Here is a 25,476-nt window from a genome sequence, read left to right on the forward strand (position 1 = left end):
CTTTTCCCGCTTGACACACAAACGCTTCACGGTGAAGCCACAACCTTTCCTCTCTTGTTCATGCCCAAGATTGTACATTACTATTGACACTACAACATAAAACATTCTACAAACTTAAAGACTCCCAATCTTTGCAAACTCAAACACTTTAAAATTCGGCCTCTTTTAAAATCCAGAATCTCTTTAAAGATTCGAAGTCATTCAACTGTGGACTCCCACAAAAATAAAAACTAAGTTAAACATTCCCTTATTTCAAGAGGGAAGAAGCAGGACACAGACACACTCCGAATAAAGTTAAAACCAAATTCCTGCTGTGTAAATAACTCAGTAACCGATGTCTAGGATCTCCTTACAAGGTTCTGGGCTCCTCCATAGGGCTTGGGACGCTGCTCCAGTTCCGCCCTCTGCAGCACACACAGCTTGTCTTCTAGGCTCAGGCTGGCTCCACACCACCACTGCTACTGTTCCTGGTGGTCGTCCCATGGTCCTGGCACCTCCAGAACACTGGGGTCTTCGGCTGCAACTAATCTGCACTGTCACCAATAGCCTCTCCTGGGCTCTCTTTAGGGACTCCACCCCTGACACACGGTTATCTAGCCTCAGCTGCTCTTCATGACCCCTTGATGCCTTCAAAACCAGTATCAACTGGGTGACACTTACATTACAGAGTTCAGCTACAGGTGCAAGCAACCTTGTCCATCTCTGGAACACGGCTTCTACGTGCTTCTACGTGCTCTCAGGAAACACTTTCCAGAAGCTTTTCCCTCAGTGAAGCTGGTCACCACTAATTTCTCAGCTTCAGCTGACCAGCATCAATTGTCCCAGCAAAGCAAGGGTTTCACCTCAGTAGGCCCAGGATCTTGTTCATCACAAGTGATTTCTTCAGCCCCGGCTAACCAGAACCACTGTTTCTTAACTCAAAATAGTCAATGGCCGGGGGCTGGAGAGATGGCTCAGCGGTTAAGAGCATTGTCTGCTCTTCCAGAGGTCCTGAGTTCAATTCCCAGCAACCACATGGTGGCTCACAACCATCTGGAATGAGGTCTGGTGCCCTCTTCTGGCCTGCAGGCATACAGACAGAACATTGTATACATAATAAATAAATAAATATTTTAAAAAAATAGTCAATGGCCCAAATAGAGACTTGGAGTGACTCTCAAACTTCACAAGCCTCCAGAAGCTGCTTTCCTCTCAACATTCTTCTCTTCCAAACTCCCACACTAAGCTTTGAACAATCAACGACTTTTCTAGTGCAAAGTTCCAAAGTCGTTCCACAGTCCTTCTACAAAAGACTAAAAAGGATGTATTTAATGACTTCTATGCAATATTCCAGACATCACATTAAGTGTTGGGGGATATAGTAGAAAAAACAAAGGTAGTCTCTGTCCTCGTGAAATAGAACTAATTATTATGGGGATGTGTCATTGTCATAGGTGACAAAAAAATATAAGGCAAATGTTGTATAATTTAGACCTCTTTGCATTCCAAGTGACTAAATCCTGCTCACATTGCTCATCCTTACATACACCAACAGTGAGGGGGCCAGTTTAAAAGCCAAGGGTCAGCTGCAGCACATGCTGGCACAGAGTCTCAACGTCACCATTGAGAGACCCACTTCCTCAGAGTTTTGCCCTGCTTGCCTTCCTTTGTGTTTATCACCATGGTCAAATTCTGAGATCAGCAGAATTTCTCTTTCTCAACGGCTGTGATTGTGGCTCAAAATAAATCGCACCCACGCTCCTTGGCTAGCTACTCTGAGCCGGTACATCGTGGGTCTCTGACTGGGCAAATCTAAGTCCTATGCTCAACACTGGAGTTGAGCTGCCAGGAGCAGCCAGGGCCAATGAGTCAGTCCCTAGAAGCTATGAAAATGCCTTATAAAGGGAATAGACATTGGCCACCACACACGCCAGTTGTCCCCTTCAGTGCCCCCGAGGAACAATCTGTGCTCCCTATTCCGGTAAACACAGCAGCCACAATTCTACTGAGGTAATTCCTATCCTTCCTGATGCCTCTTGAAGACGATTGGAGGGGTTTGAGTGACCTAGAGACACATTAGCTGTTCCTATACCTTTTCCCTCACCCCCAACATCCCGCGTGTCCCGTAGTTTTTCCTTTGTTTCCATGAACATCATATACTCCAGGTCCTGCCCGCATTCCAGCCTCCCTCACATCCCAGCTGCCTGCCCTTATTTATGGTGCCTCAGCTCCCTTTGGGCCCATTATTCTCTCCGTCCTAGTACTTTTCTCCCTGGTTTCAAGGCTTTCCTGTTTTTCAAGTTTCCCAATCTACATAATGAAGTCCACCAATTTTCCTAAACAGTGGCCGTAGGGGAGACTTGGAGGCAGAAGACACCTGTTACAATCCACACAGGTAATAAACACACTCTGAAGGTCTTTGCCTCCACCTCTGCCAACCAATCATGCGCCACACTGTAGTTTCGAACTGTGCTGAAAACCTGGTATCAGATGACGTGTTAGGCTGGGCAGCGGCAGGTTTTGAATTAGTATGGCGTAGGCATTAGTAGTAGGACTTGCCTATCAGGCACCGTGCAAGGCCTTCCCTGACCTCTCAACACCACCCAAGACAGTGTGGAGAGCAAAGGAATGAGACAAATGAGAAAGATGGAAAGAGATAAAACTGGTTTTGCAGCAGGTGCAGCATTAGACAAGACCCAGGCCCTGGAGGAAGCCACATTCAGAATTCCAAGTGAGGGTGTCTCAGCACAGACAGAGCCCCTTAGGGGTCACCCCCAAGCAGTGGGCTGCAAATGACCAGGCATTTTTCCACAAAACAACCATCTGGCCAGCAGGTTTACAGAATCTCTGGGAACCTGAATAGGACTAAGGGAAAGTCTTTCCCTTTTGACCCCTGCCTGGGTTGTTAGGCTAGAGCAACCTGAATTAAGGAAGGGCTCAGCGTTGAGTCTCTTGGCTGAACCTGCAAAGCGTCTTTCTGTGAAATGCTTAGGTCAGAAAAGGAATCGCTGCCAGGAGCGTTTTTTGCTGTTATAATCACAGTTAATTCAAGTTCCTAATCCTCTGCTCCTCTGGAGGAGAATTTTGATGTGGAGAGAGAGAGGAGAGAGAGAGATCAAAGTCAACTTGTTGACTTGCGTAAGAGTCCAGGCCGGCGCCGTGGCAACATGGTTTACAGTCTCTCCTCCCTACCCATTTTTGGCATGACTCATCTCATCTCCTCTTGGTTCTGTTTCTTCTTTTCCGCCTTCTTTTGCATTACGTGAATACTTTTATGATTCTCTTTACTCCTTTCTGCAACCTATGTTGTTCGGTGTTGGTGATTGCTTTGGGGTTTACCCTAAACTTCCTACAGTCTCCCTTAAATGACAATGCATCACTACATAAGTTACACAAAATGCTTCTGACAGCTCCTTTCTCCCCCCAGCTCCAGGCTTTCCTGACGTCATTGCCATACATCTCGCTTGGTATTTACAGTCACATTTTTGCGTTAAGCTATAAACTCCATACAATACATTGTACACATTTTGCATTAAGCTCCATACAATACATTGTACACATTTTCAGAGCCTTCCTATTAACCTGCCCGAATACCTTTGAAACCATTTATTTTTAACAAGGAAACCAACCTTTTTACAGCTATCTGCTTTTTTTTTTTTCTTTCTAGAAACAAGACTCTTCACTCATTCTGGAGAAACTCGCTTTTCCTCTGGCGAGAAGGAACTGTTTGTTGGTCATGGCTTGCCCTTCAGCTCTGCTGCGATGAAGCATTTTAGTGCTCATGTGAATGAGAGAAACATTATTTCCCCTTCAGCTTTTAGGGCATTTTTGCTGGGTTTTGAAATCCAAGCTGACACTTTTCCCTTCGGTAAAGATACTGCTCCATTATGAACTCTCTTATGCTGTTGCCTTTTTATTTTGTTTTTGTTGTTGCTGTTTTTTTGTTTTGTTTTCAACACAGGGTTTCTCTGTGTAGACATGGCTGTCCTGGAACTCACTCTGTAGACCAGGCTGGCCTTGAACTCAGAGATCTGCCTGTTTCTGCCTCATAAGTGCTGGATTAAAAGCGTGCACCATCACTGCTCAGGAGGTCGGTTCAGACAAGATGTCAGACACCACTGTTACTCTCTACCCGGCTATGTATACTGCTGTGGTTTACTGCTCAACTGCTTTTTAAAAAGACTGATTAATTGATTTTTATCTGTACATAAGTGTTTTTCCTACTCACATGTATATGCACCGTGTGTGTCAGAAGAGGGCATCAGATACCCCTGGAACTGGAATTACGGATGGCTGTGAGCCATAATGCGAGAGTTGGACACTGAACCTGGGGTCCTCTTCGACAGCAACAAGTGCTCTTCACCACTGGCCCAGCCTCTCTTAGCTGCTTTTAATAATTTGTCGTTGTTAATAATTTATATTCCTTGGTGTCCTTTCGTGGTTTTTGTTCTTAGAGTTCAACGATTAAATGTTCATGCCTTGTGGCAACTTTCTTCTTGTTGTTTATTCATGCACTTAGTGACCCTCTTTTCTGGGGGCTCTATGTACACCCATCTGGCCATTTAAAACTGTCCCACAGATCACTGAGGCTTGGCTCATCTGTCCTATCCTTTCTCCACGCATCTCGGTTGGATGTTTGCTACTACTACGTCTTCATTTAATCTTTCACCCTGCGGAATTGAGCAGATTATATTTCATCTCAGATGTTTGATTTCCACCTCTTGAAGTTCCATTCAGATAATAGTGTATTTCCCATGCATGTCTGTAGCACAACGCCTGCTCTACGCGCTAAGGTATGGTTTGTGAGTCGGGCAAGGGGCTGGAGATTGAAACACACACAGACAGAGGCACTGGTACCAAGAATGCTCCAAGAAGGCCTCAAGAATGCCTCAAGAATGCCCCCTTTATTGTGTTCCAGGGCAGCTTATACATGGTCTCCTTGACTAATGACCACACCCTAACTCTCAGCTGCAAGCCCACCAGAAACCACTCCCCTGCCATCAGGAACTCCTGAGGGTCTCGTGCTCAGAGCAGATGCAAAACAAGTTGTTTGCGCTGAGCAGCTGCAAGCATAGGAAAACAAGTTGTTTACTCCAGCAGGCAGGAGGGTTCACAGGAAAATCAGGGTCTGGGGGTCTACAGTCCCCAACACATGTCCTTAACTAGAACTATAGGTCAAAATCCCACGTGGGGTTACATAATTGAAAATGGGGATTATGAAATATTGGATGAGAGAAGGAAGTTTCAGAATGCAATAAAAAATAACAATATAAAATTAATTCAGATTAAATGTATAATGGATCTGACATGTTTAGAGCAGTGTTCATCCATGTTGTATTGAGTGCAGCTTTATTATAGCCTTGGTTCTGAGTGGCCAATGTGCACTGCACATGTTGTCATTTCACACAGTGTCGATCACGGCTGCCTGACACATCTGCTCAGATTCAGACCGTTCCTTGTCAACACAAGGCAAAGCCCTGGGCTCAACACCCAGAATTATAAAGCAAAATAAAGAAAACGACAAGCAATGTCACTTTCCAGTTCTGTTCAAGCCAGTGAGGGGCCTGAGAATTAAGGTTTCTAACAAGTTCTCAGGTGTTCTAGAAACGGCTGTCTCGGGACCCATATCTGAGAATCACTATGTTCAACCACTGGTCTAAGAAAGGCTAAGGTTCATCAGTGAATGGGCGGTAGAGGGTGAGCCACAATAATAATCGGATCAAGACAAAGCTGTCACTGGTCAAACAGTCCTGAGTTCATGCACAGAGGTGCTGCTCTCCAGTGGGGGACACAGAGAACAAGCTTGTCCCCTCCTACAGGCAACAGGAGATCAACTCCTTAGGAACCATACAGATGAACGTCTTCTAAATTCTTCTCTCTCTCTCTCTCTCTCTCTGGAATGGTTCATGCATTTGTATGTTACTCTTGCTCAGGGTCCATGCTAATCATCTCTATATTCAGTAGTTGTGTATGTATGTGTGTGTCTATATGTGTGTGTATATGTGTATGGTTTTTTGTTGTTGTTGTTTTAACTCTTTGGGGGCCCACCACCCAGCTTCCAAATAAATACATGGAAACATAATCTTTCTTATGAATGTCTGGCCTTAGCTTAGCTTGTTTCTAGACAGCTTTTCTAACTTAACTATTCCGTTTCTGTTTAACTACATTTGCCTCTGGGTTTTTACCTTTTTCTGTTCAATATACCCCTTTTTCCTTCTTACTCCGTGGCTGGCTGTGTGGGTGGGTGGCCCCTGGTGTCCTCCTCTCCTTTTCTCGCTCCTCCTTCTTCTTTAGATTTCGCCTCTTATTTATTCTCTCTGCATGTCAGCCCCATCTCTTTCTCTCTGCCTAGCTATGCCATTCAGCTCTTTATTAGACCAATCAGGTGTTTTAGGCAGACAAGTAACAAATGCTACAGAAATGAATGTGACACATCTTTGTATCATTAAGCGAATCTTCCACAGCATAAATGAATGTAACATGTCTTAAGCTAATATCTCACAGCAGTAGCCTTCTAGTTTTACTATAGGCAGCGTCTTCTATCTCCAGCCTCCCTCTGGCTACACTATTCCTAGTCCAGAGGGGGAATAAGCCTATCCCCAGACCAGAAGGGCAATCAGCTGGCATCCTTATGACTCAGGATTCGCTCCTATGATGGGTAGAGTTACAGGAGTCAAATGATGGGGGGGGGGATACATTTTAAAGGCAACCTCCCGAAGTTGGCAGGAAATTTGGTCTATAAGCCATTATGCATACCCTGCAGCTCATGTGAAAGCATATAAAACGATCCATGAATTGTTTTAGTACAAAATAAAACTTGAAACGAGACATTATGTACGCAATTGCCGACTGAATTATAAGTAAGATACAGCCACGGTCCTGGAGAAGTATCTCTGCAAAGTTACAGACAGTAAGTATGCTCAAGGAGAAAATAACATTGCATCTAGAATCCAAAGGAGACATCTCATTACACGTTCCGATATTAATCACTGGAGTGTGACTTGAACTGGCCATATCCCATGGAAACAATTGACCCTGAACTCAATGCCTCACAGGAGAAAAATCAGAGAAACAAACTTCGCGTGTCAAGAGACATGAAAAGTTACCAAGAGCAGGGTCACGATGACCCCTTTACAAGAATCTGGTCTCAAGTTGTTCTATTCCCTTTTTCCCATCCGACTTCATGATTTTTTTTTTTTTTTTCTCCTTAGACTGAAGACTTCTTCCCAAGCTGAGGAGGACCACTGTTTCCTACAGGGTCAGAGCCAAAACTGGTAGGCGCTAGTGAAAAGACACTCTGGCTCCACTGCCTCTTAGGCAGAATAACTCCCCTTCTGTGTTTCTAGGTTTGGCTTCCTGGTTTCCTAGGGCATTAAACTCACAGTCACAGAGGACGTGGCTCCTCTATGGTTCTACTGGCCACCTCCTGATATTGTTTACTTTCTGGAAAGGCTACCTCCCCACACTGCAAAACAGAGTATCCAGGCCTCTTCCTATCTGGACTCCTAGTCCCACGATGGCAAGCCTCACCGTCTACACTGCAGGCTTCTGTGAATGTCTCGACTCTCCTAAACAAACCACGCATGCTCTAAGGACAGAATACTTCCTTAATTGCTGTATCTCTCACAGCCTAACAATGACTTATACAACCAGCACTTGAAAAAGACAAGATGGGTGGGCAAGATGGCATGCATAGCCGTATAGTCCTGGGGCCGAACACTGCTTGCTTGCTTGTGCTCCCTGTGTAGCCCTGACTGGCCTGAACTTGCTACCAAGACCGGACTGACCTTGAACTCACACAGATCTGCAGGCTTCAGCCTCCCAAGCCTTGGGACTAGAGGTGTGTGTCACCCTGTCTGGCCCAACATCTGCTCTCTTGTTCATGGTATTCCATAATGTACAACCAAGAACCTTGTTGGATGCATGTGAGCACATGTCCTTGTCCAAAATCACATGACCATAATATTAATGTTGAATGATGTTTTACTCTTTTGGCTTTTGGGGGGCGCCACCATCCAACTCCAAAATAAATTATACATGAAGGTTGATTAGTTATGAATGCCTGACCTTAGTTTGGCTTGTTTCTTGCCAGCTTCTCTTAACATAAATTATCTCGACTACCTTTTGCCTCTGGGCTTTTTTATTTCTCTATATCTGTGTATATTTCTCTCCTTCTTTCCCTGTGGCTGGCTGTGTAGCTGGGTGGCTGGCCCCTGATGTCCTCCTCTCCTTGTTCTCTTGCTCTTCCTCTTCCTCATATCTCCTTCTATTTGTACTCTCTGTCTGCCAGCCCGGCCTATCCTTGCTCCTGCCTTGCTATTGGCCGTCCAGCTCTTCATTAGACCAGCAGGTGTTTTAGGCAGGCAAAGAATCATAGCTTCACAGAGTTAAATAAATACAGCATAAACAAAAGCCACACACCTTAACATAATATTCTCCAACATATAAATAGCACTACTCATTGAACTGCAGAGTATTAAAGCCAAACAGAACTTTGGCAATAAACTCTACTTAAATTAATCTCAAAGCAAGTAAATAACTCACCCAAGCGTCCATAAATAGAGGCAAAGGCAAAACCATAGAAAATCTCATTCTGACTCTACATAAAGAATTTATAGCTTTTCTTATGCCCAAGGAGGCAGTGAAACAAATGGCCACCTGGCTGTGCTCCAGGTTACATGCCAACATTTTTGTTAGTATAATGTGTTCATCTGTAGTCTTGCTGGCTGTAGTCAGGGGATAGTATAGATGGAAGTTTCTGTCCCATCAGGTCTCACCGTCATTTGGTACCAAAGAAACACACAGGCTTATATTAAATATAAACGGTTTTGCCTCTTAGCTCAGGCTTATTATTAACTAGCTCTTAACAACTTTAAATTAACCCATAATCCTTGTCTATGTTTAGCCACGTGGCTTGGTACTTTTTTTCAGCAAGGCATTCTCATCTTGCTTTCTCTGCATCTGACTGGTGACTGACTCTGCTTTTTCTCTTCCCAGAATTCTTCTAGTTTGGTCTACCCACCTATACTTCCTGCCTGGCTACTGGCCAATCAGCATTTATTAAACCAATACGAGTGACAAATCTTTACAGTGTACAAGACCACAGCAGGATAGATAGAATGTGATACCTCTTTAATGAGTTTACTTCTCAACAGAGGCCCCATTTCTACACCTACTCCTATGTCTGAAGCACATCTAGACTGCTGCATGGGGCCAGTGCCTTCTTAGTCTTCATTGCTACAGAGCATCACGTAGAGGCCTCTCTGTGGGATGAAAAGGTCTGTGCTTTGTTTCCCAGAAGGCATCTTCCCGGGAAACTGGAGCTCTATAAGGTCTTCAAGATAAGAAGAATTTAACTTTTGATTTGTTTTTTGGTTCTGATTTGTTTTGCTTGGCTTGTGTTTAAAGTTCTTCTAGTGTGGCACCAAAGAACCAATGTTGAGAGAACTTAATAATGGAAAGAATGTGATGTGAGATCCAACCTGAATTTAAATCCCTGTCCTGCCACCTGTTTACTATGTGCGCTTGGCTAAGTTATTCAATAGCTCGCCTCTCTCATGTAAGATAATAATCAACTTGCAAGACAGTTGGAAGGACCAGGAAAAATACTCCTGCAAAAAAAAAGTGAATGAATGATTGTTGTAATTCTATTGAAATATTATTCAATTGAAGAACAGCTGACAATGTGGATTTTGGTCCTTTCTCATTTATGATCTTACAGGTGAAGTAAGTTACAAGAGGGGTCCAAGATGGTCCAATGCCCGCTCGTGGAAGACTCAACTGGCTTTGAGACCCATGTGCTATGTGTTGGCTGCTGTAAGGAGGTTTCTGGAGATCCAGGAAGGTGCAAAGGGAGATGATATCTTCAGGGCTTTGCTCTTATAATTCAGAGTATTATCTTGGGAGTGTGCTAGTGATTGGATGAGTAGGTTTCTGATTTTTCATAAAAGCTCAGGTTAGGACCTCTTCTCTTTCTTTGTCAGCCTTCTCTTGCCCTCTCACCTTCTTCAGAAGAGCCCTTTGCCTTGGACTCCCAGACTCCTAGGAGAAATTTGTCTTTGTTTTGTTTTTTATCCATAAATTACTAGGCCTTAGGCACCCTGCTTCAGAAGCACAGAATGAACCACGTCAACCCCATCCTTATGAAACAGTAGGGTGGGTCTCATTACAGAACTTCAGGCTGTGCTATGGAATAAGTAATGAAGTCAGAACAGAAGGACAGGGAAATAAAACACCCGAGTCTTCCAACATATACCATTAAGAATCGGGATTGGGGTCAGGCAGTGGTGGCTCACACCTTTAATCCCAACACTCCGGAGACTAAGCCAGGGGGATCTCTGTGAATCTGAGTCCAGCCTGGTCTACAAAGAAAGTTCCAGAACTGGCTCCATAGTTACCTTGTCTCAAAAAAATAAAACAAGAAAGGAAGGAAGGGAGGGAGGGAGGGAGGGAGGGAGGGAGAGAGAGAGAGAGAGAGAGAGAGAGAGAGAGAGAGAGAGAGAGAAAGAAAGAAAGAAAGAAAGAAAGAAAGGAAGAATTAGGAACAGGAATTACATCTTCCTGCACCAGTGGTTCTCAGCCTGTAAGTTGTGACCCCTTTGGGGTCTCAGATCAGATATCCTGCATAACAGATATTTACACTGTGATTCATAACAGTGGCAAAATTACAGTTATGAAGTAGCAATGAAATAATTTTATGGTTGGGGCTCACCACAACATGTGGGACTGTGTTAAAGGATCCCAGCGTTGGGAAGGCTAAGGACCACTGCTTTCTACTCCTTGGAACACTGTGGTCCAACAACCTTTAAAGTAAAACCTAAGCCTGTAGGTTTATTAAGCACATAAATTGTATGAATTATAGGAGATTTTTTTTGTCTTTTTTTCTAACATTAAATTTTCCCTGTAGCTCAACACTTTCCTTATGATGTGAGAGCTATGGAGATATGACAGATTTTATTTTCTTTTACAAGAAAAGGTTCAGTTCAAATGACTCTTAATCCCACGTTGTGAGGATTACACAAAAATCCTTGCAGGCATATGCCATACACAATAAAGTGTCTATTAATTACACAATTCATTATTGTTCCTAAAATTGAGTCAACTTTCCCTACCTCTGTTCTCATGGAAACACACACACACGCACACACATGCACACACGTACACATACATGTGGCTCTAAGTGGACATTTTTACGAGGTTTTCTCTGGAGCTTTGTTTCAGTGGCCAAGATGCATGGAGATCTCATTACCTACATTTAAAGTGAAGTGGAAAAATACTTTTCTAGTGTGATAAGTTCTATTACACATTCTAAATTTTTTTTCTTAAAATTTTGTAGTTAAATGCACATGTTTTTATTTAACCTTAGCATAAAGAGAAAAATAATGTAACATAAAGGAAAATAAAGAGGTTTTATTTTCCTCAAAATATCTGGTTGTTTGGGGTTGGAGATATGATGCGGTGGTTAAAATCACTGGCTGCTCTTCTACAGGACCTGGGTTTGATTTCTAGGACCCACAGGTGGCTCACAGCCGGCTGTGTAGCTCTCGTTCCAGAGGATCCAATGCCCTCTTCTGGTCTCTGCGGGCACCAGGCATGCTTGTGGTGCGCAGACACGCATGCAGTTCAAACGCCCATAAAATAAGTGATATAAAACAATGAAAATATTTCTGGTATCCGCGAGATGAAGGCAGGAAGACCCTTTAAGCCCAGGAACGCGACACCAGCCTGTATACTGTACCAAGACGTGGCCCAAAATCAAACCAAGCCAGACAATACGAATTTGCGAAGTGGGAAAGCCAGGCGTGCTGGCGAGACCAGGGATGGTAAATACAAACTCTAGAGAAAACATCGACGTTTTGAGACAAGGCGGATGAAGGCTGAGGTAAGGTCATCTGCTGACTGTGAATGTCAGTGAAGAAGCCGAAGCCGCTGATCGAAAGCTACAGAGGAAACAGAGGAAAGTGCGCCAGCATCGGAGGGTTATGGTAGCACAATGAAAAGAGTCGCCTTCTCACATTCTGAGTAAGGCTAGAGCTCAGCTACTACAAAAAAATGCATTCACGAGCTAGAAAAGCTAGAAAGCCCTTGTGTAAAAAGAAGGCATAAATAACACAGTAGCAAAAGATAAGAAAACAAAAGGAAATTAGTACCCACCGATGAGACGGGGTTAGAAAAAGAAACACGTAGGAGGCAACAGGAGTCTGTGGAAGATTTAAAAACACACAAACTAGAACGAGAGCCTCGAAGCTCAGAATTTAAACATATGAAACTTGTTTCCTTTATCAGAAAATGCCTTCGAGAGAATCAGTGTTGGGCAAAATCCCCACATAGCTACTAAACCTTCACTACACAATAGAGCAGCTGTGGTTTGGTTTTGTTTGTTTTACTTTGCTTTGTTTTTCTTCTCTGTTGTCCATCAGCAAAATGAGAACTTTCCCTCTTTGGTTAGTATGCACTAAAAAAAAAAAAAAATCCCTCTTCAGCTAGCCTGGCTGGCTTCTAGGGACCTTAAAATAAAGAGGCCTTGGGCTTCTGTTCACCACCGCCTGACTGACAGTTTTGAGGGAAGGAGGCAAGAAATGAAAACAAGGGAACTATTTGAAAAATCTAACCTCCAAGCACAAGGTTATAAAGAAACACAACCTTGGTTCGAGTTGCCTCAGGACACTGGCCTTGATAGGGAATTTTAACTGAAAATTGGTTCCAGAAAAAATGAAGGATTTGTTACAAAGGTACCACGTGTTTTGAGTGGGAAAATGAAACCTTCTTCTGGACGCTTTATTGACTCCATTTTGCCTTCAAGGAGGAAGGGGTCAAACCGACAAGGACTAGATGGCAGTCAATAGGGCTCATTCTTGTCCACAAGGGCAAATTTTTCCAACTAGCCTTTCTCAAGGCACACGGATTTCTCTCTACTAAAGTCTCTTACTTGTTTTAGAGAACACTTAATACATTTGTACTATAAAACCTCCAGGAAGGCCTTATGACTGGTTAGCAAAGGATAACTTCTGTTTCTCAAAAAAAACAAAACAAAAAAAAAAAAAAACTATACAGGATTTTATGATATCCATTCCTCCTAATATAACAATCATTTAGTATTTACTGTGGGCCAAGTGCTATGCTGGTATTTTGCATGCATCACGTGATTTGTTCTCCTGCAAGATGCATAATATTATTTTACAGATATGATGGTTTGAATAAGAATAGTCTCCATAGGCTCACATATCAGAATGCTTAGTCATCAGCAAGAGGCACTGTCTGAGAAGGATTAGGAGGTGTGGCCTTGTTGGAGGAAGTGTGTCACTGGAGGTGGGTTGTCCCCAGCCAGTGTCCCTCTCTGTGTGATTGCAGATCAGGATGTTACTCTCAGCTATTTCTCCAGCATCATGCATGCCTACCACTGTGCCCCCTGTCGTGAAGATAACGGACTAAGCCTCTGACTGTAAACAAAGCCCCCATTTAAATGTTTTCCTTTTGTAAGAGCTGCCTTGGTCATGAAGTCTCTTCACTGTAATAGAACAGGACTAAGACAGCAGATAAAAACAGGATCAATAGGTTACTTGTCCCAAGCTCACAGAGTTATGAGGTGACCGTGAGCTTTCCTTACCATAAATACCTAATACAAATCAACTTACACAGAGGGAAGGTTTTCTTATGTAGCTTGGTGGTAGAGCACACACCTAGCAGGTGCTAGGCTCTGGATGGAACTCCCAGCGTCTCAAAATGAAGAGGCAAAGGTTTGTTTTGGCTTATGGTTTTGGAACTGCACATTATAGCCCAGAGCACATGGGGAAGGAGGCTCCATGCTCTCCAGGCATCTTGGGAAGCAAATGGGGAGGTGCTATGGAAAAGTCCTTTTCTACACTGTGAAGATTTGCCATTCGGATTGCTTTAATAAAAAGCTGATTGGCCGGTAGCCAGGCAGGAAGTATAGACGGGGCAACCAAACTACGGACACTGGGAAGAGGGAGGGCGAGTCAGAGGAGTTGGTCAGACAGATGCAATGAACATGCCATGCTACCAAAGGTCACCCCACATGGCAGAGCATAAATAAAGAATATAGGTTAAAGTAAAATGACAGAGCTAGTTAGTTATAAGCCTGAGCTCTTGGCTGATCATTTACAATTAATATGTAGTCTCTGTGTTGGTTATTTGGGAACTGGTGGGCAGGAAAGAAAAGTCTGCATGCAGAGAGAAAGAGATCAGCATCTGCAATCGTCCTTGAGGGAACACTCCTAATGACCCTAGATCTTTACCAGGCCCTACCTCTTGCGAGGTCCACCTTGTCCCACTAGTACTGTAAGTAGGGCACAGAAACTTTAACTCTGGCCTTAGAGCAGTGGTTCTCATCCTGTGGGTGGTGACCCCTTGGGGAGTCAAATGACCTTTTCACAGAGGATGCATATCAGATATCCTGCATATCAGATATTCACATTATGACTCCCAACAGTAGCAAAGTTATACTTATGAAGAAGCAATGATATAATTTTTTAGTTGGGGTCACCATAGCATGAGGAAATGTGTTAAAGGGTTGCAGTGTGAGGGAGGTTGAGAATCACTACCTTAGAGGCTATTTGCAGAACCAAGCCAGCACCTTGCAGAACTGGATGTTGAAACCACAGATCCCACGAGAAAGTCACCCTTCTTCCTGCCGCCACTTCCCTCTTGAAGAGCTGGAAAGAATTTATTCATGTTCATAGCTGAAACTGAAGTTTAAACATTTGAATAAGCAGACAATATTTTAAGATATTGATAGTTAAATGAGAATACATTAGAAAAACATCAACGTACACCATTTCCAGAGTCACTGTGAAATATGCACAGAGACAGCAGAAATACTTTTGTCTTAGGTTGCTGTGAAGAGACACCATGACCATAGCAACTCTTATAAAGGACAACATTTAATTGGGGCTGGCTTATAGTTCAGAGGTTTAGGCCATTGTTTTCATGGCTATACACAAGTAGACTCCATGCTGTAGCTGAGAGTTCTACATCTGTATTGGCCAGCAGCAGGAAGAGAGAGAGAGAGACACTGGGCCTGGCTTGAGCATCTGAAATCTCAAAGCTTACCCCCCAGTGACACACTTCCTTTAACAAGGTCACACCTCCAATAATGCTACTCCCTATGAGCCTGTGGGAGCCATTTTCATTCAAACAACCACAAGTTTCATAAAAACCTTTGTTTCACATGACAGGGTTTGGTGTTAGGATATAGGGACAGGTGTTAAGTTTCAAACCTATAATGCCTGAGGTGCCTGTTTAGTATGTCAAAGCAGACCTGGCCCCCAGGTTCTCCCAGCATCCCTCAGTCCGTACCTTTTACAGGGTATGGCTGGCATATCCCTTTGTCTACCCTGAACTCTCCAACCCAGGGGCTGGGCTACCCTTCCCCCAGAGGCTCTTCCCTATGTAATGAAGACATTTTGGTTACCCTTCCCTTTTGTACCATTGGCCTTCTGGCTACTGTACCTTGTCTTCCGCCTTTCCTCACATGGCCCAGCTCAGTCTGGTCCTGTCCACACTGGACTCTTAACAGATGTCTCTGCCTCTGGCTATGCTCTCCCACACGTCTGTAATAAACCTTCTCCTCCACCACACCTAGAAGCACTCACATCCTTTCCATTTATTTATTTATTTATTTATTTATTCATCAAATCGTTTGACAGAAAGGCAACAGGTCAGGTCCTGAGGCCCCTTCCACAAAGAGACTCGAGGTGACCTCGGGAGGGAAAGGACAATCATTTGCAGAAAAGGGAGCGTGTCTTATAAGGCGATGTAAACAGCTTTATTCGGTGAGAACAAAACCAAAAGCTACTGGGGTAAGAACAGTAAAGCGAACAGATTGGAATCGTGAACAGAAGAACTGCCGTATTTAGAAAAGCTCACAGCAGGCGCCCATACTTTTCAAACTCTTGCTGCAGTCTCGAGAGATGTCAATCACTACTTGCCGTGTGTTTGTACCGTACTTGGTGGACAGAGGATCTGGCTGCAGTGATGAGTTGATTCTGGATCGGGCCCAGCACACGGCATCTACAGTATCATAAGCCAGGTCTGCACTTCGTTACACAGACATACATCCCAGAGGGGCGTTCCTCAACCCTGCCCTCTCCCAAACAGGGCCTCTGGCAATGTAAGCGGAACTTTTTTCCCCCCAACTGAAGCAAGGTGAGGGTACTGGCATCTACTGCCACCTAGCAGGTAAAGGCATCCTACAACGCCCCCTTAACCCCCACTAAAGAATCAACTACCCTGTTAAAAGCACAGCGTCGCGCCTGGACGGAAGGGATGATTGATTTGTGACAGGAGGGAGTAGTTTTGGTCATGGACTAACAGGTCACCATTCTTCAAATTCTTAGGCCAATCCACTACTGGCGGCAGAGAACTGGATCACTAGAAGTCCTAGAATGCAACCCAAATAGAGATGGCTTATTTACCTTTCTGTCTAAAACAACACGTCAGTCATCCTCAAAACGAGGTTTTAGGTTCTTTCTGCAGTCATCGCTGGCAGCGACCTCCTTGGGCTTTTCTGACAATGGCAAACCGAAACGCGAAGCCGTGTGGCGCCAGGGTTTCTGTGTGGGTTGTGGGTTTCTTCCCCCTCAGCCACGAGTGGTGGGGAAAGCAAAAACACTTGGGGAATGAGGTGTTTTCATAACGTCATTTGTTTAGTCTAGATGAGGAATGTTGCTCTTTCGCGACAGGAAAGCTGTGGATTCCAGAAGCTGGAACTCCGACCAGAGACTATCCTGCACCGGGGGGTCCTGCATCCCGGGAATCCACCTAGAGGGTGGCGGGAACCCCGTGGGGCGACACCGACCTCGGTGGGAAGTCCCAGACGCGAAGGGTAGGAACGACAGGGGATGGGGAGGAGAGGGGAGGAGACGCCGGTGCGCGGGAAGCCGCAGGAAGAGGCGGGATTCCGGTCTTTTGTCTCGCGGCCAGGGCTCGGAACCCGCTGCCTTAACCAAGCTCTGCGCGCCGGGGCGGAGGCCCGCCGAGAAGCCGCGGGGCGTGGCCTGGAGGTGGGCGGGACGGGGCGAGACCACGCCCCTCTGGGAGGCTTTAAAGGCGGGCGTGCGGACCCTGGCTGGTTTTTGTACCCGCTCGAGGGTTTTCTCCGTCCCGTCCTCGCTAGCTCCGCCCGCCGCGTGCTCCCGCCTCCCACTCGGGTGAGTCCTAGGCAGCCAGCCCGCCGCCCTGCGAGCGGTCCCTGTCATCTCCACCCCTGCTCCTGGTGGTTCTCCCACCCATCCTCCTACTTCTGTCCCATTGCGGGGTCCTCTAGCTCCTGCTGTGTGCTATGGCCACCCCTGCCCTGGGACCTCGTGTCCTTGGGGCAGGTAAATCATCCCCCGTGACCTTTAATTTCCGATCCTGTTCTCTGGGGTAGAGGCCAGCTGGGGAGTTTCTCGTGGCCGCCCATCCTTCATTTGGAAGCCTCAGGCTCCCTCCCGGGGCGATTCTCCCATGCCTTTGGGTAGGTGGGGGTTAGAAACTCCGGTCGCGGCTCCTGTACCCGGAGTGTGTGGATGAGCAGCCCCCCCCCCCGACTTTTTCGGAAACTAGGTAGGTGCTCTGGGGTGGTAGACGCCTTCCCAGATCCCCGAACCCCAGTTCTTCCCCTGCAGCATAACGGGGCTCCTGGCCATCGTCTTTGTTCGGTGGTCTCTGCCCACCATCACAGAATCTTAAATGTAGAAGAAACCATAGTGAAATTCCAGTTGATCATTCCTAGCTTTCCCCGGTACTTTCAACCTTTCGGAGACAAACGGGAATGCAAAACTGCTTGGTTAAGAAATGCTGCAGCCGGTCCTAGAAATCACAACCTGGGTTCAGAGCTCAGTTCTGGTGTAGGCATTCCTGGGATGGAGGGGAATGCTCTCGAAACTTCTGCCCCCTTGGAAGCCAGGACGTTGAACTGCATTTGTTTACATGATTGCTCAAAAGTCTGACCTGTTTTGTTTGGACTGCAAACCACGTACATTTTTCTACTTTATAAATGCCTTTTAATACAGAAAGCACAACATACGGGTTGTAGTAATTTTTTAACTTGGGCACCAAAAATAGTTTAGTTATCAACTTTCGACTTTCCTAATCTGTGCTAAGTCCCTGCTTACATAAACATCAAGAATCCAAAAATGACAAACACAAGGTTCACGATACTTGTACCCAGATTCTTCAAGAAAGTTAAAAGGTAGATTTCAAAAGAGTCACACAATCTCAAAACTGCATCCGGGTGATATTTGTATTCCTATTCTCTACCATTCATTCTCTTGGAGTTGTTACTGATAATTCCATCACTGCTTCTCAAGACTTTCTGTCCCCTGTATTCTTTTTATAGCCAGGTAGCCATAGAAGGGTAGATCCCAGGAGTCCTTGGGATATACACTTGGGGCACTGTTTGTTTAGTTATCTTGAATATGGTTGCAGCACACTAGTTAACTGAATAAAGAAGGAAGGAGAAAATGAGGAGCAGGTGTGGGGGAACCAATAGGTATTCGTTAACAGATTTTGTCCAAAGTTCTTGCCATAAATTGTTAGCAGATCCCTTCCCGTGTTTTCAAAACTTTGGCTGATAGGGAGTGTGCTAAAGACCACACTCAAAGCAGTACTGATTGGAGGACTGTCCTGGTGAAACTGCACCATCGTGGGCTTGAGGAAAATTGTATCCTCGTCAAAAGATAGCGTAAATGTTGATACAGAGAAGGGGCACAGCAGAACATGAGATGCTAGGTCCAGGCATATCCCTGCCAATAAACCGCCATGGAGAGCTCAACTCCTTAATGTTTGTTCTGTTACAAATTAGATGAATCACATGAAATAAAGGGAGGGAGCCCGCTAAGGGCGAGGAAACAGCATGGGGAGGGTAGAAACGAAGTCGGGAATGGTTTGGTGCCCTTAACAAGTTAACTGACTGTCTGGTCTCAGGTACTTCCTCTTATGAAATGGGTGAAATAGCATACTTGCTAGGGGTGGGGTGCAGGGTGTGTGTGTGTGTGTGTATGTGTAAATCCCAGGTGCAGCCCAGGGGTGTGTGTATGTGCATGTGTGCATCTGTGTGCTCCAGGTGTGTCTGTGTGTGTGTGTAAATCCAATGTGCAGCTTCAGGTAGGTGTGTGTGTGTGTGTCTGTGTGTAAATCCAATGTGCAGCTTCAGGTGTGTGTGTGTTGGATTCCTCATGCCTTTAGATCACATCCTGCACTTTTCTGAAACTTGAAATAAAATGGTTCTTGTAGTCGAGAGAGAGCTTCCACCTGAACCGCATCTCCCAGTACTTCCCCCTGCAGACCTTCCGATGTTTCCTCAAGGCTCCATCCCTGCCTGGACCGACGTTTGCTTGCCACTTCTTGGGTTCTGTTGGTTGGGTCACCAGGCATCCTCACTGTGCCTTGACTTCCTGGGGATCCTGTTTTTGTGACATGGGCCTTTTTTCAGTCCTGTGAAGTATCTGGACTCTTCTCTAAAATGTGTGCTTTTTTGTTTTGTGTTGTTTGTGGTCCCGGGGGTCGAACTCAGGACCTTGTGAATACCAAGCAAGGTCTCTGAATGGGGTTATTTTTCATTTTGAGACATGGTTTTGCAAAGTTTCCGAGGCTGGCCTTGAACTTCAGATCGTCCTCCCAGGGTCTCCAAACTAGCTGGGATTGCAGGTATGTGCTACAGTGCCTGGTCCAAAACATTTTAAATGTATAAGATACAGTGTGTAGGACTGAGTTAACCAGTCCTCAGATGTAGAGGAATTGTATTTCTTACATTAAAAGTCAAGATCTAGAGGAAAGTGTCTCATTCGCATTCTAGGGAAGCAAGGCACAATTTTCTGATTGTTAAATTTTATTGCTGTAAGCCGTAGAGGAAGAACAAACCATAGTGTGTTGTGTGCGAATTACTCGCATTTTTTGATCCTGTGCCAACAGTACTAATTGCTTTGGATTAATAATTGAAGATCAGGCAGATTATGATACATGCAGGTGAAGGGACGTGACAGTTAACTGTAGGGAAGGTTTCCTAGTGGCTTCACTAGGGAAAAACGAAGAGAGAATCGAATCCATGAGGGCAAATACTAACAATCTCTGCCATAGCTGTAGATGACAGTGCCGCTGTTTCTTTGTGGCTGGCAGTGAGCTTTGTTGGTGTTCTAAGTCAAACCGGTAACTTTGCCTTTATAGTGAACTCATAGTTAATATATGTCAGGGTTTCCATCCATAAGATGGGAATCATGGTAAAGTATCAGTCATGAGGATTAAATTAATAAACTATTTAACATAAATGAATATGGTAAATATTACAGGAGCCTTTGTAATTTTGTAATTACTTCTACCTGCTATGTAACCGACACTATACTAAGGGTTTTGCATATATTGTTTAGTTTCAGAGCTGCTTTATGATATAAATAAGCATGATTTTCCTTTTTAAAATAAGAAAACTAGCAGATGAGATAGAAGCAACCTTTAATCATTTGCCTAATAAACAGGAATCTCGGCATCCAAATCAAGGTCTCACTTCGTGTAAAGATCATGAAGATAATGAATTGTTTGAGTCGTGAGGTATCCGGTCATATCCCCTGACCACGGATTGCTCTGGCATATGTTGGGTCCAGAGATTACCAAGCTTACAGCGTAGCTGCATTTAACCATAGCGCGTGACTGGGCAAGCATTGTTCACATTCGTGTCGAACATTTTGCCGTACTCCTGTTGAAGGCATTTGTGGCAGTGTGGACTTTATTTAAAAATGGAGAGGCCAGGTTTATTCAGGTGAAGGGCGGTTTCTTTCCGAGATGAGATTAGACTTGGAAAGTCACAGTTTGAGTGTGCATTGACGTCACTGAATGGGTGAATTCTGGGCGGGCAGGAATGGATTCCTGTGCTTATGATATGGGAACTCAAAGACGGAGAACTCTCGGTGGTTTGAACTATCTCAACCTTTAATGTTCTTGTGGGGGGGAAAATAAACAAAAATAAAAAGCGGGGTTGTTTTAGGGATAGCTTCAAAACCTGAGTCTGCTTTGCTACTTCGGAGTTCAGTGACCTCAGCAGTCACGCGCAGTTGAACTTGGTGCCATATCCAGGCCCTGTGGTGTTTCTGAAGAAAAGAAGGCCTGAGTGGAGCTGCTGATGGTTTTCCTGGCCCTTTCCACATGCTGCCCCATTAAATCCTCCTCTCTTTCCAAATTACGGTTCAGGAAGACGCAGCTCAGAGGTTAAAAACGTTGCTAGGATCACAGCAGTGGCAACTAGCTCTCAGACCCAAGTATTTCAGATCTTAACTTCATTCATTGCATAGTACCAGAGTGTCAATAAGAGGTCTTGAGGTCGTGTGTACTTCCGTTTCCACAACAGACATTGTTACAGTAATGTCTTGACTGCCCAACCTGGGCTGAACTCAATCTTCCTCAGAGAATCCACTGTCAATGGATGTGCAAGATAAAACTGATTTACCAGCTCAGTGAAATTAAAACCATGCTAAAAAAAAAATCTGTTTATATAGTTTATGTGTCTGTGTGTGTGTGTGCTGTAAACATGTGAGCTTGTCCCACAGACACTTTGCGGACTGTGCTGTGCCACCAGCCCTGTTTACATACTTTTAAAAATCACATTATGTATATGGATATTCTGCTCGTGTGTATGTATGCATACCACAGATGTGCCTGGTTCCCAAGGAGTCCAGAAGAAGGTGCTGGATCCCCGAAAGTGGAGTTATGAAAGGTTGTGAGCTCTCATTTGGGTGCTAGGAACTGAACCCAGGTCCTTTGGAAGAGTGCTTATAACCACCGAGTCACCTCTCCAGCCTGTGTACAAGTCTTTGCCACCAAAGAACAAGTCTCTAAGAAACACTCTCCCATGTAATGGTGTGTGTGTGTGTGGGGGGGGTGTTTGCCCATGGTCAATAGTGTCTTTATTGCTGTCTACTTTATTTTTGAGACAAGGTCACCCCAGGCATGGAGCTCACCATTTTTTTTAAAGCTGGACTGACTGGCTAGGAAGTCCCTAAGAGCCTAATCCTTCCACCCCCAACTTTGGGATGGCATCACCACCTTTTTATGTGGGTGCTGGAGACCTGAACTCGGGCCTGTGCAGCCTACTCTTTGCTCAGTGAGCCATCATCTCTCTAGCCCCTAGCTCTTTATCTCCAGCCCCTAAGGGCTTAATAATGCCTTGGTCTGGTTTGGTTTGGTGCTCTGCCCAAAGTTGACGTCCCATGCCTGTGACACGGGTGCTCTGTGAGGTCCACCTTCGGCCCCCAGGATGTAGTTTTATGGAATTATATTTAGATTGTTTCCTAAAGAGCAGATACTAGCACACTTAGAAGCCACCTCTCCCCCAGAGGAACCCACATACAGAAATGAATTCAGACGTGAGCTGGGTGAGGCGGGGAGGTCAAGCGCCCTCATAGGCAAGGGTTAGGAGGATAAAGAGAGAATGGACAGATGAGTATTTATGATGCGGTTTACACACTCCTCCCAGCCTGGTCCAACATCCCAGCTTCTTGAGAGGCTGTGTCAGGAGGACCACAGTTGAAGGCCTTCCCGAGCTAAGAGCAGGTTCCCAGCCAGCTGAAACCACTTGTGTCTCAAAACTTGTTTTTTTTTTTTAAAAAAAAAAAATGAGTATTAGGCTGGGGAATATAAGTCAGCAGTACAGCATGCGGAAGCCGGGGGTTCAGTTCCCAGCAACACACACAAGAGTTGAATATTGTGAAATGAAGCCAGACACCGTCCTTTGGGTGTCCACCGCGGAAACCTTGTCCTAACTGCTGTCCCTGTTTCTCAGGAGGGCAATGGCAGACGCCATGTTGGCCACACGGTTCTGGTTCTCACATCATGGTTACTCAGTCAGGGTTTAGTGTTGGAGGGCCAGGGTGAAGGTTTGGCTTTCTTAGAAGGAGCCAGATGGAACGGGGTAGCAGGTTACCAAGACACCAAGGAGCCATTCTTGGCTCCGCTGTGTTTACAAGCTGGAGCAGCAGCAGAAAGAGATCTTAAGACTGGGACGCGGTGAAGCCCAATTTCTGTTTCACAACAGCTTTCAAATACAAGCTTTGCCAACAGCCGTTGTACTAGGGCAGTAGCACTAATTGATATCCCTTAACGAGCCTCCCTTTCCCCAAATGAGGCTCAGGATGAGGCTGGTTTGTGAAAAAATTTTCCCTTTGAGAGAGTAGACAGTAGCCAGGTTTCTAGGGTAACGGCGAAGTGTTTTGTGGGGATTTTAAAATCTGGATTTATACACAGCGCCACGCCAAGACATTAGTGTTAAATCAGGTGACTTACAAACTCCCAAATGGGGGACAAGTCCACTTGAACACACAGGTTCGGCTCTTGGGTGCCAACAACAGAGCTAGCAGTGCAAGAATGCCTTGACCCACGGCGTAGATAGCTCATTGGTGAAGAACACTTGGGATTTGGTTCCCAGGACCCACAAGATGGCCCCAAATCAGCTCTAATTCCAGCTTCAGGGATCTGTTGCCCTCTTCTGGCAACTACAGGCATTGCATCCATGTGCTGCTTAGACATCTGTGAAGGCAAAACGCCCAAATATATGAAGTAAAAATAGGTCTAAAACAACAACAACAACAACAACAAAACCCCACCACCCAAACATGATGAATTACTTGACCCATGTGGTCACTTTGGAGGTATCAGTAGTTACCTAGAGAAGGGCAACTTCACACCAGGTGAGTCAGACTTAGCCTCCGGTCATGGCTCAGAAGGGTCAGTCTCTCTGATTTGGATTGGCGCTTTAGACCGAGGAGAAGCAGGAAGGGGAAGGTTTCACTTACGCATTTCAGTCTAATGCAATGGGTAAATTCTCATCCTGGAAGTTAAGTGAGAACCCAAGAAGAAGACGCCAAGCCGAAAAGACTGGTGTTTGGCCTGCGCCGCAAGCCGTATGGGAAGAGGGATTTCATTTGCGCCCTCGACATTCTGTAAATGAGCCCACAGGATCGGGGAAAGGCACACGGCCCAGATTGCTCAGCGCAGACCCAGCCTGCTCTGATTAATGGCAGCTGTTGTAGAGAAGCGCAGCCAAAGGCTCGGAGGAAAAAATGAAGCCTTGCCTTTCTTAAAAATATGCGCGGCGACGCCAAGAGTGACAGAAACGGAAGGTTACCATAGATTCTAGAACCTGCCAGATTCAGGCTCTGTAGGTGGGGGCTCAAACGTGTGAAGTTGAACTTCATTTCTGTAGACAGCCAGTGCTGTACGTGGGACCGTTGTTGTACTTACTCATTTTAATGTTCAGGGATGAGGTTTGCAAGGGACAGACGGATCAGCTCAGGGCTTCCTCAACTGTGTGGTTGAGCCGCTATGATGTTGGGAGGCTGCTCCAAGGGTTTTCTTACTGATGTCGGATTTTATCTTGGCAGTGTCTTGGTCGTGAGAAAAGTACCCTTTCCAGTTTTTAGACAAGCCCAGCATTGCACACACACCCAAAAAGTCCAGACCGGCCTGTCTCCCTGTGCTCTCTCTATTGCAGAATGGGTATGCATACAAAACAGGGTCACAGGGCAGGAAGCGCAGCTAACTCTGCTGCCCATCCGCTGTCCTGAAACTGAGTACAGAAATCCCACCGAGGCTTCCTGGTGATGCTTCAGCGTACACTAGAGAAAAGGTTCTTCCAAACTCCTTAAGGAATCCCGTAAGATGGGTGGGACTTTAATGTTAGACACAGCCATATGAACAAGACCGAGATGTGGCAGAAGTGGGAACGCTAGGGATGTAGGAACAGAATATAAGGCCTGGGTATTTCCTGAGTTAGACATAGTCACACTTGGCTGCTGTGGACGCACAGGGGAAGGAGGATGGACTTAGCGGTGAATTTAAAGTCCCCGTTACCACAAAGAGAAGGTTCTCTAAGACAACTAAATCCAGACGGCTTTTCGCTGGAGAGAAAGAACAACATAAATGTTCAGTTGGCTTTCTTTTTTCTTTTTCTTTTTTTTTTAAATGTCTGAATGTTATTCAAGGACAACTTAATCTGATTTTGGTCTTGCTGGAGCTCTGTTTCCTCATTGAGACCGCTCCAAAGATGGATAACAGAATCAAAGAAAGCTGGCTAGCAGGGTGAGACGAAATTGTGTGTGTTTAATATGAGGGACACACCTTGATCATAGGAGTGCCTCAACAGCCAAGCGATCTCCTTAGGACTCATGGGGGAACCTCGGGCGGATGCCTCTTGCATCCGTGATCATTGCAGAACCCAAGTGGGTAACCTTTCAGACAAGAGCTCTTAATATCACTGGTGGTACTTCAGAGGCGAGCCAATGCAGGCTGATGGAACTCGCTCCTATTTTGTGTGTTGGGTTTATAGTCAGGCTTAAGTCTCAATCAGGGTTGAAACAGTGAAGGACGAGACACCATCAAGAGGAAAGACCAAGTGAACGACTTCACAACAAGCCCTTAACAGCTGTAGACCCCTGTCTGGGTGGAAGTAGCGTTTGTTTTGTTGTTATTGCTTTGGTTTTTTGTTTTTGTTTTTGTTTTTTTTTTTTTTTTTTT

General features: G+C 45.2%; 1 protein-coding gene and 1 long non-coding RNA gene across 2 annotated transcripts in view; one reads left to right on the forward strand and one right to left on the reverse strand.

Annotated features, from left to right (window-relative positions):
- The window catches only part of LOC126497503 (uncharacterized), an 18,130-nt gene extending 1,506 nt beyond the window's left edge, over positions 1-16,624 (reverse strand). Inside the window, exons 1-2 of the long non-coding RNA XR_007590632.1 lie at positions 16,413-16,624; positions 14,541-14,684 (exon numbers count right to left, since the gene is read on the reverse strand). This is a non-coding gene — a long non-coding RNA (uncharacterized lncRNA). The remainder of the gene's footprint in view (positions 1-14,540; positions 14,685-16,412) is intronic.
- Positions 16,625-17,005: 381 nt separating this feature from the next.
- The window catches only part of Csrp2 (cysteine and glycine rich protein 2), an 18,276-nt gene continuing 9,805 nt past the window's right edge, over positions 17,006-25,476 (forward strand). The window contains exon 1 of the mRNA XM_050135558.1: positions 17,006-17,147. The gene's annotated coding sequence lies outside the window, so the exon portion shown is untranslated. The remainder of the gene's footprint in view (positions 17,148-25,476) is intronic.

Source organism: Alexandromys fortis, unplaced genomic scaffold (genome assembly GCF_014885135.2).
Source record: "Alexandromys fortis isolate MF-2015 unplaced genomic scaffold, M_Fortis_MF-2015_v1.1 scaffold_24, whole genome shotgun sequence".
In the NCBI taxonomy this organism is placed as follows: Eukaryota; Metazoa; Chordata; class Mammalia; order Rodentia; family Cricetidae; genus Alexandromys; species Alexandromys fortis.